This window comes from Podarcis liolepis (assembly GCF_965112155.1).
Source record: "Podarcis liolepis genome assembly, chromosome: 6".
Taxonomy (NCBI): domain Eukaryota; kingdom Metazoa; phylum Chordata; class Lepidosauria; order Squamata; family Lacertidae; genus Podarcis; species Podarcis liolepis.
In genome coordinates this window covers 17,509,972-17,519,855 of record NC_139559.1, presented here as the reverse complement: position 1 = coordinate 17,519,855, position 9,884 = coordinate 17,509,972, and the positions used below count along the sequence as shown (strand labels likewise).

The window sequence follows — 9,884 nt, the reverse complement described above, 5'->3', positions numbered from 1 at the left end:
CCTTTACCTTTAGGTGTGCTGAAGATTGCAACTCTAACAGCACAATCCTAGGAGTATAGGATTGCAGCCAAAACTCTGAAGGACTTGCATTCAGCAGGATTGGGTGAGTGCTCTACAAAGAATTTCTGTTGTCTGGGAACAAATACATATATAGATATTTGGATATTTTGAATGAGTTTTTGCCTTGCTACATACCGGTATATGCAATTAGTTGTGAAACTTACTTTACAGAGGTAACACGTCAATGGTGTTAAAGCCAGCACAACATCTTTATGTATTACAGCTCTTGAATGACATTTATGGTGCAATCATCCCAACCCCAAGATTCAGGCATGTTCTGATAAGAAGGAGCTTCTGCAGTTCAGGGCCTCTCTCTTCACTTTAGTGAGCAATCCAATTCATATCTGCAAAGGAAGATATGCACATGAAGTAGGCTCCTTCTTACACTGGAATACATGCGGGGGGGATATTGTTGAGGTGTTTAATTTGCAAATTGGTCATTGAAATACTGCAAACAGTTGGCTGGCAATAGGGAGTCTTCTTACAAACCAGATTTCCTCCAGAAAGAGTAAATCTGGATTAAATTGAGCGGGGACGAGGGTGGCAGGGGGGGATATGGGGTAGTATTTTGATACTGATGTCATCATATGGATGCTACAAAAAAAAAAAAAGCTTGTTTGTACGAGGAGCACCAGTCCCACAATATTTACCTGTCTGGAAACATCCTTGGTGGGAGAACCCTTTGCCCCAAAGAGGGAAACGATGTGCTTCGCTGATCTGTGTTGGAGTTCTGATATAAACAGGGCTGGATTTAGGTTTGATGAGGCCCTAAGCTACTGGAGGTAATGGGGTCCTTTATATGTCCAGCTGTCCTTTGTCAACAACAAATTGTCGCTGTTTTTTTTGTGCTGAATATATGCCATATGGTAATTTGTGAACCTAAGAGGTATCTAAAACCATTTGCACATGCAGAATGTAGGCACCCTTTATATAGAAATGAGCAAACTAGTGATATTTTAGGGAGCAGGCTAGCAGGCGGGGCCCATTGCTTACATCATAGGAGCCTACACAACACGAAACACTGCTGCTGTATGTAGGTTTTATTTTATTTGTTTTTTATCTTATATTTTGGAAATGTACATCCAGTTGTTTTTTTCCTTTAATTTTTGGGGGGCCCCTAAGAGAGTGGGGTCCTAAGCTATAGCTTGTTTAGCTTATAAAGTGGTACCTCTGGTTATGGATTTAATTTGTTTCGGGGTGCCGCGTGCACCCCGAAGAATCTGTAACTAGAGGCACCGTTTCTGTGCATGCACGCAGTGCAATAGAGCGCTTCTGTGCATGTGCGAGCGGCGAAACCCGGAAGTATACACTTCCGGATTTGCCGTGACCGTAACCCGAAGATTCCATAACCTGGAGGTTACACAACAGGAGGTACCACTGTACGTAAATCCGGCAGTGGATATAAGCCCAGGTCTACAACAGTGAATGGGCAATAGGCTTCTGAGTGATAGTACTTAGACAGCTGCATGCAAATGAGGTGCAAAGAATAAAGCGTTAAAGAAGTGGTTTTTCACTAGAGAGACCTGTCAGGACTAAGCATGGACCAATGGTACCAAATAGTATGGGAAACAGCCTTACTAGAAAAATTAACCAATAAACTGAAACTGACATGGGGACAAACAGAAGAAGACACCTTCACCACAGTATGGCTCCCCTTTATCACATACACAGCCCAACAGGACAATGACAATAACCCACCAACAGCATACAAATCAATATGGCTAACCTGATCCAAAACACCCACCCACCCCACTCAGACACGAAAACAAAGATCACCACAGCCAATCCCAAACAAACAACCACACCCTAGGCCAACCCCAACCTCTCTCACCACCAAAGGAACACAAGTGAACAGCAGAGAGCCTGCACAAACGACACTGACACAAAACCCTACATACATTAAGCAAAATAGAAACATCGCCACCCCACCCCACCCATCTTTTCCCCCCCTCCACCGCTCTCCCCCTTTTCTTCCTAATGTCTCAACAAATGAAACTGATTTGTAAAAACGTTACATGGAAAAAATACGAGAGTCCATGGTGGACTGTATCACTATTTTAGTGCAAGGATAACACAGCTTCCCAAGCTGACCTTGATAAGTCTGTTCACAGCTGTTGGCACGAGAATCACAGTCAGTGAAGCATGCTGTGTAGGCAAGTGACCTGCAGGGTTGCCAACTGACCAGACCAAAAATGGCCCGGCCTGCTCCTCTGCCTTTTAATAACAGCTTGATCTTGCAGAAATCACAGCAGGGGTGTGAGAATCTTCTTGCCTGCAATTACGAGCACAGGAGCAGGGGCCGATAAGCTGGCAACTCAGCGAGAAACAGAAGCAATGCTAACTGCTCCCCCATTGCAGCGGCATGCTCCAGTGCTATAAATGTGTAGCATTTTTAATAATGAACTGACTTCAGGATTTGGCTAAGTGGAACGATTAAAGTTCTAGTGCTGTTGAGAATATCCAAATTACAGCACACAGCTGCACAAGGGTCCCTTAGTACAAAGGTAATGACGCTGCCTTTGGACACTTACCCTGTAAAACACTGTCATTAAAAAAGCCAATGAAAAAAGCAATGAAAACACACTCTGATTGAATTCATTTTAAATAGTAGATTTCCGGACATACAGTTTGGCAGACCTGCTGCTGCAATGGGATATCTGGGCCTGTTATTTCCCTCACAGGGACTGGTATGTACCTATTGTTAGTCCATAATTTGAAATTCCACATACTTTGTAATAAAATAAGTTTTTAAAAAAATGGAAAAGTATGTGGGGAATATTTTTGTATTCTCCCCATTCCCAAGAGTAGATTTCATTTGATTTATTTTATTTTTACAGTGTTTATGTTTATTAGTGTTATGAACATTGGCAGAGCTATTTTTCTAGAAAAAGAGGCGCCGGAACTCACCAGGAACGCCTCCCTTGTTCTCTTATAATCAGTGGCGTAGCGTGGGTTGTCAGCACCCGGGGCAAGGCAAGTAATTTGCGCCCCCTAACCCGTGGATTTGCGCCCCCTAACCCTAACCCCCAGATGTTGTGCCCGGTGCGGCCAGCCCCCCTGCACCCCCCACGCTACGCCACTGCTTATAATGGCAATAGAACCTACCTGAGAGGTGCTGAAAATGAGTTTTGGTTGAAAAAAAAAGCCCTGCCCATTGGTAAATAATTTGGATTCTGTCACAAAAAAAGACATCTGCTTGAATATAGGGAAATAACCAGCAAAACATGCTTCTGATGCGGGAATTTAGCAGCTAAGAACACAACTGCAACCAATCCTAAATAGAGTAATATATTCAGGGTGCAGGGGTGGGAGGTGTTAAGAGATATATTAATTTCTGTTTGATGGTTATTCCTGAGAAGTGCACTTTACACCTAGCAGTCTGGCCCTCTGTCTGCTTACTCCAGAATTAAGTCACACAGAATTCAATGGATTACTCCCAAGTAAGGATAGACAGTTGCAGCTTGTCTCTTCTTCATTTTGTCACATTTCCAGCAGCATATATGTCCTTCATGAAAATTCACCCGCAGTTTTTGCCTATATAAACATCTTCACTATTAAGCATTTTAATAGAGTGCATTTTTGTACATTGTTTTCAAGAACATTTCCCCTTACATAGGCATTTTGTATGCATTTTTTGGTTGGAGAATGCCATCACAAAATCCAGGGATGTGCAAATTGCAAAGGATAACAGCATCTTGGTTCACTTGGTATTGTTCTGGAGAATGCAAAGCCGTTAGGACCGTATTAAAAAGAGAACCAAATCAAATTTCTCCTCAATCTCTGCTCTTAAATTTGTGCAGATGTTAGTGCATAAAACAAACATTCAGACTTTATACAGAGGTTATATTTGTCAACATTTTGGATTAAGAGATACATAATAACAGTTCAGGAGAAACTGCATAGGAAAAGACTGGATTTTCAATTTTAAACTCTACAATTTATCAGGGTTTTTATCAAGTCCTGCTAATTTCACTACTAATGAGTGTGTGGAAAAGAGGCGGTGAGGCAGATGTTAGTTAGCTATTTTAAAAAAATAGGTAACTATTTGTATTTATATCTTCTTGAAGTCTGTGCCTTAGTACTTTAGAAGGAAATATTTAAATGGCTGTAAAAGTATGAACAAATGGTTATATGGAACTGTAATTTTAGTTGGTATGCATGAAAGCACAAATTGATGGGCTGTTTTGACTAACACTGTATAGGTTATATGTTTTTATTTTTTTATTTTAAGGTCTAAAGCTTGACTAAACTCTTTAGAGCTGTGCTTAAAGAAAAACCCTGCAAAGTTTGATCCTGATGTTTTTTGAAAATTGGAAGCAAATCCGATGTCATTCGGAACATCTTGCTTGCTTGTTAAAAAGAAAGTGTGCACTATTGCTATCCCATAGCAAAATTAAGATTTCTTGCAATAAGTAGATGCTAAATATGCTAGCAAAATACCTGTAACAAGCCTCACATATTTATACGTGCATTTTAGAATATTGACATATTTAGAAATAGCAGGTTAATTGTAAGGACTTTTAAAAGGTTTTAACAATTGGGAAAGGTTCTTCTATTACCTGTTCTTTAAAAACTTTAAAAGTACACCGATAAATTTTGGCTTCAGAAAATGAGAATACCAGATTGAACCCATGTTTGAAAGATTTTGCAAATCTCAAAATATAAACTGTCAATTTTCCCCTAAATTCTGCCCCACACAAACACAATCCAGTGCTTCCCTGTGTGTTGCTGAAAGATATTTTGCTAGATAGTAGAATAGCGATTTTACTAAATTCCCTTAATTATTGAAAAAATATCTGATGTAGGGATATGTGTGTGTGTGTTCTCTTGCATATCCTTCTTCCTTTTGTCTTTCCCCCGCACTTCCCATAGGTATTTGCATTTTGCAATATAACAGAACATTATCTTGGATTTAAGGATTTAAGACAATCTTACCAAAACTCACCCTTTTCATTTCAACCATCTGCAAATTTGCCATGTTACTCCCCGCATCCATAAAACCTGGAACATCGGAAAGAAGATTGGTGTAATGAGTTCCTTTTAGCATTCAGATTCTTAGCTTTAAATATCTATATTTCTAATTCTACATTAATAGAAAAATTCTTGCTTCAACCTTGTGAGAAAACTATGTATAAAGCAGAAAGGCCTGTTATTCAAATCACGTAAATTTGCAGTTATGCGCGCACACACACTCCCACACATCAGGTATCATGGAGACAGTGTTTTTGCAGGGTGGGAGGGAAGGATTTGGAAATCTGATATTCATCTGCACACATTCAAATAAAGATAGCTTTGCTGTTTGTGGAACATGCAATTCTCTAGACAAGGGAAAGATTTAAGAGGCAGCGTTGGACTAGGGCCTGGGATGCCAGGGTTCCAAGCTGCCTCTCAACCACGAATCTTACTGGGTGACCTCGGGCCATTCGCTTTTTTCTCTCCCTAACCTACCTCACCGGGACGCGGGTAGTGCTGTGGTCTAAACCACTGAGCCTAGGGCTTGCTGATCAGAAGGTCGGCGGTTCAAATCCCCGCAACAGGGTGAGCTCCTGTTGTTCGGTCCCAGCTCCTGCCAACCTAGCAGTTCAAAGTGCAAGTATGTCAAAGTGCAAGTAGATAAATAGGTACCGCTCAAGCAGGAAGGTAAACAGCGTTTCCGTGCGCTGCACTGGTTTCATCAGAAGCGGCTTAGTCATGCTAGCCACATGACCCAGAAAAACTGTCTGCAGACAAACGCCAGCTCCCTCGGCCAGTAAAGTGAGATGAGCACTGCAACCCCAGAGTCGTTCGCGACTGGACTTAACTGTCAGGGGTCCTTTAAAAAGGTTAAGGGACCATTATGACCATTATGTCCAGTCGTGGCCGACTCTGGGGTTGCGGCACTCATCTCGCTTTATTGGCCAAGGGAGCCGGCGTACAGCTTCTGGGTCATGTGGCCAGCATGACTAAGCCGCTTCTGGCGAACCAGAGCAGCGCACGAAAATGCTGTTTACCTTCCCACTAGAGCGGTGCCTATTTATCTACTTGCACTTTGACGTGCTTTCAAACTGCTAGGTTGGCAGGAGCAGGGACCGAGCAACGGGAGCTCACCCTGTCGCGGGGATTCAAACCACCGACCTTCTGATCAGCAAGTCCTAGGCTCTGTGGTTTAACCCACAGCACCACAGGGGTCCTTTACCTTTAACCTACCTCACAGACTTGTTGTGAAAATGAAATGAGGGAGAACAGAACCATGTACGCTACCACATTTTCAGAGGGATTAAATGGAGGCTGACAAATGCCAGCTAGTAGATGAGAAGGATGCTTTTTTGAAAACGTTGTGGAACCTTGTGCAGGTTCCAGAGCAGTTTAGCTCTGAATTCCAGTTTTGCAGAGCAAAAACTTAGGGGGAGCTGCTCCTTTGTTCCCTGTGCTTGGAAGCCAGTGCTGGGCCACAAAGGTATTGTGTTCCCCTGCCCCAACCATTCTCTACCAGTTCTCTTATCCCCCACAGGAAGGCCTGATGGACTTCCACTAGGAACTGAGCATTTGGTATCAATGGTCCCATACTATGGAACACTTTTCCAGGAGAGATTTGGCCATCATCTTCACTCCTGCCTTTCAGACATCTCTGGGACTTAAAACAAAACGAAGCATGCCAAGAGGTCTGTGCAGAAGCCACTCATTTTAATGCCTGTTTTACACTGTTTCGGGAGACAATAGAAGAGTGTGCCTAAAGTCAAGCGGTTGGAGAGTTACTGCGCCTGCTGTGGCTGCAGAGACCAATGCGGGAGAGACATGTTTTGTTGCAGCTGGGGCAGATGAAGGTGTCCGGTTGTGCAGCTACAGCTGCACCATGGCTTTTCTTCTCTCTGCACTCCTCCAAGCGGTCAGGTGTATGTATATACACGCATTGTACACAGCCCTAATATTTTCAGACATGGTGGTATAGAAATACTTTTATAACTGAATGAATGAGGAAATACATTTCAATCAAAAAGTATGGAAAGAGTAATTTTCGGTGAATTTCTTAAGGGCTGGGTGAGAGAGTTCTGGCATGCTTGCCTTAGTGCCTAGTTGGCTAGAGGTTTTCAGTGAGCTTCCATTCCACAAATAACACCTCTCCAGCCTCCCCAGCTGCTCACACTTCAAGAATACCCCATGCCATTCTTGGCTGCACTTTCCTGGAAATGTGGAGAACCAGGGAGGCTGCCTCCCATAGTCCTAACAGCTGTCCATTGTTGTTATTTAAAGTGAAGTACAGTCGTACTTGGAAGTCAAACGGAATCCATTCTGGAAGTCCGTTCGGCTTCCAAAACATTCAGAAACCAAAACACGGCTTCTGATTGGCTGCAGGAAGCTCACTTCCATTTTTTGATCATTCAGGAGCTGAAACGTACGAGTTCCAAGGCGTTCGGCAACCAAGGTATGACTGTATTTTTTACTGTTAAAGAAATCAGTACAACCATTTTTTATTTTATTTTTTAAAGGTCAAAGAAAGGTCTTTCCTTGGAAACAAAATGGAAGCAGGCTCATTTCTGAGAACCAGTAGCCAGCCTTCCTGGTTTCTGACACTTCAGGTAAAGCCCATAGGACGATGCCATGAGTTAAATTCTCTCATGGTTGTTGGGGTTGTTTTTTTTCAGATGAGGAAACATGGGTAGCAGGGGAGACTGTAGAGTGCTGGAGAGAGATGGAATGAAAACACACACACACATACACCACCCTTGACGATACATAGGGTAAGCTCAACAAAATATTCACTGAAATCATCAAGGAATGCTAAACCAGAGAAGAGGAGGCAGGGGGAAACACTTTTGTGAGAGAAGAAAAACTTCTGAGAGATTGGAGAAGAGGTTTCAGCACAGCACTACTGGAAACATCTGTCCAGCCACTGTTGAAATAAGAATACTGACCTAGATGGATCCTTAATTTGACTGGCCAGAGCACTTTGTCATTCTTTCATTTGCAACATGGTCAGTTTAGAAGAGGCCAGGAGCTCCCTTTTGCAGAAGAAATATATTAGGCCCTGCCGCAGAGCAAGAGATTCCAACCGAGATGACCCTCAGTCCTTGTAAATTCCCACCGTGTTATGTTGCTGGGGGTGGGGGTGGGAAGATGAGCCCGGACTTGGTGGAGAGGGAAAGCATTTTGCACGTGCTCCAATGAACTCTTGCTACACATTCTTGAGCTCAGCCCAGAGTGTTAAAAAAAGGGGGTTGGTTCCAGAACTGAATCCTGCCTCAAGTTCTGCCCTGTTTGAAGCAGAGTGGTGGTTTTTGTTTCCCCTGAAGCCTTTGGTAAGTAAACAGGCAGCTCTCTGAAACGAATCAATTTTGAAAATAAGGATACTACAAAAGAAAAAGAGGGGGTGATGCATAATGATAAACAGGGGTGTTTTTTCCTTCTGTTTCCTCCTTTGTCTTTTTCTCTTTTTTTAAACCCATCAAGTTTAAAGATTCTATGGTGCTTCCCTCCCCCCCCCCTTTATAGGAGACAACTGACAATTCGGTGGTAAATGGAAGAAAGAGGCGAACAGTGCTGAAAATCTCTAATGCATTGACACTAACGTGCCCTCTATTGTTGAAAATGAGCAGGCAATCATGAATGTTCATCAAATGGCTCCTAATGCAGTTAAAGTATTCAGCTATAATTTCTCCTTGCATTTATAATTACTGTCATAGACTGCACACCTCAGTGAGCAGATTAAAGCTATAAACTATTTAGCCATAGCTTTAAGATGAGGAACTTGATTTGTCTGGCAGCAGTTATTTGTTAGGAGAGCTTGACACTTCACATAAAAATGACTCAACCTGATGAAGAACAATGCAGCCTGAACAATGCAGAGGTTTTAAATCAGTCATTTACACCACGCCCTGGAAGGATTGCAAAGCAATTTGTTAAATGATCTATAGGACGCGCAGATAACCGTGTGTGTTAAGTATACCCAAATATATATTATTTTTTAAAAGGTAGGCCTTTCTTGGTTGGTTGGATTTCTTGCCATGGCAGGGAGGGTTCTTAATGTGAGGCTCTCGCCTTTGGGAGAGCATTTGTGTGTTCAGGTTGATTGTGAGGGCAGAACTGGACAGTGCAGACTTGAGGGGTGATGACAAAGTGTCATTTGTTGAGAAGGACCAGAAAATGCTCAGTATAATGAAGACAGGATGTTTAGCTATTTGGACTGGATGGTCCAGTGAGGGAGAGGAAAGTCCATGGGTTATTGTTTCCTGACCATAGAAGGTCGGGAAAAACCCAAGACAGATCACCCACTCAGAGAATTAAATGATTTATCCTGCTCTTCCATATATATTTTCCCCCAAAAAACATTTTTTAAATATTGTGTTTCTAGACAGGTGTTTCTTGTGGAATAGATGCAGCATCCACATGACAGGCCCAATTTCAGATTTGCCGTTTCCATGCAAATCTGATAAGTAAACCAACCAACAAAAACCCTTTTGCCAGTGACCTACTTGTGATATCTCAGTGGCCCATTTGCAAATTAAGCCCTGTTTGAAATTAAGCTGAGAATTTGCCCATAGCTGACAGGAGGGCAGAATCAGTCCTCACAAGCAGAATCCCCATTCATTAATTCATTCATTCATTTCACTTATACCCCACCTTTCCTCCAAAGATGTTTACCCACCACCAACAATATTACCATCACAACAACTCTGTGAAGTAAGTTAGACTGACTGGTCAATGGGTCAAAGTGCTGTGGGGTGATTTGAACCTGGGTCTCCAATCCAAGTCAGACAACTCCATGACCACCACGCACGACACGCTTGCTCCTTAGCTTGTGATCGTTCAGCTTCCAGGGTTTGTACTCACAAAGATAGCTCATTCTT

General features: G+C 42.6%; 1 protein-coding gene across 3 annotated transcripts in view; it reads left to right on the top strand.

Moving 5' to 3' along the window:
* Positions 1-9,884, top strand: part of TSHZ2 (teashirt zinc finger homeobox 2) — a 334,352-nt gene that overhangs the window by 231,600 nt on the left and 92,868 nt on the right. The window lies entirely within an intron of this gene.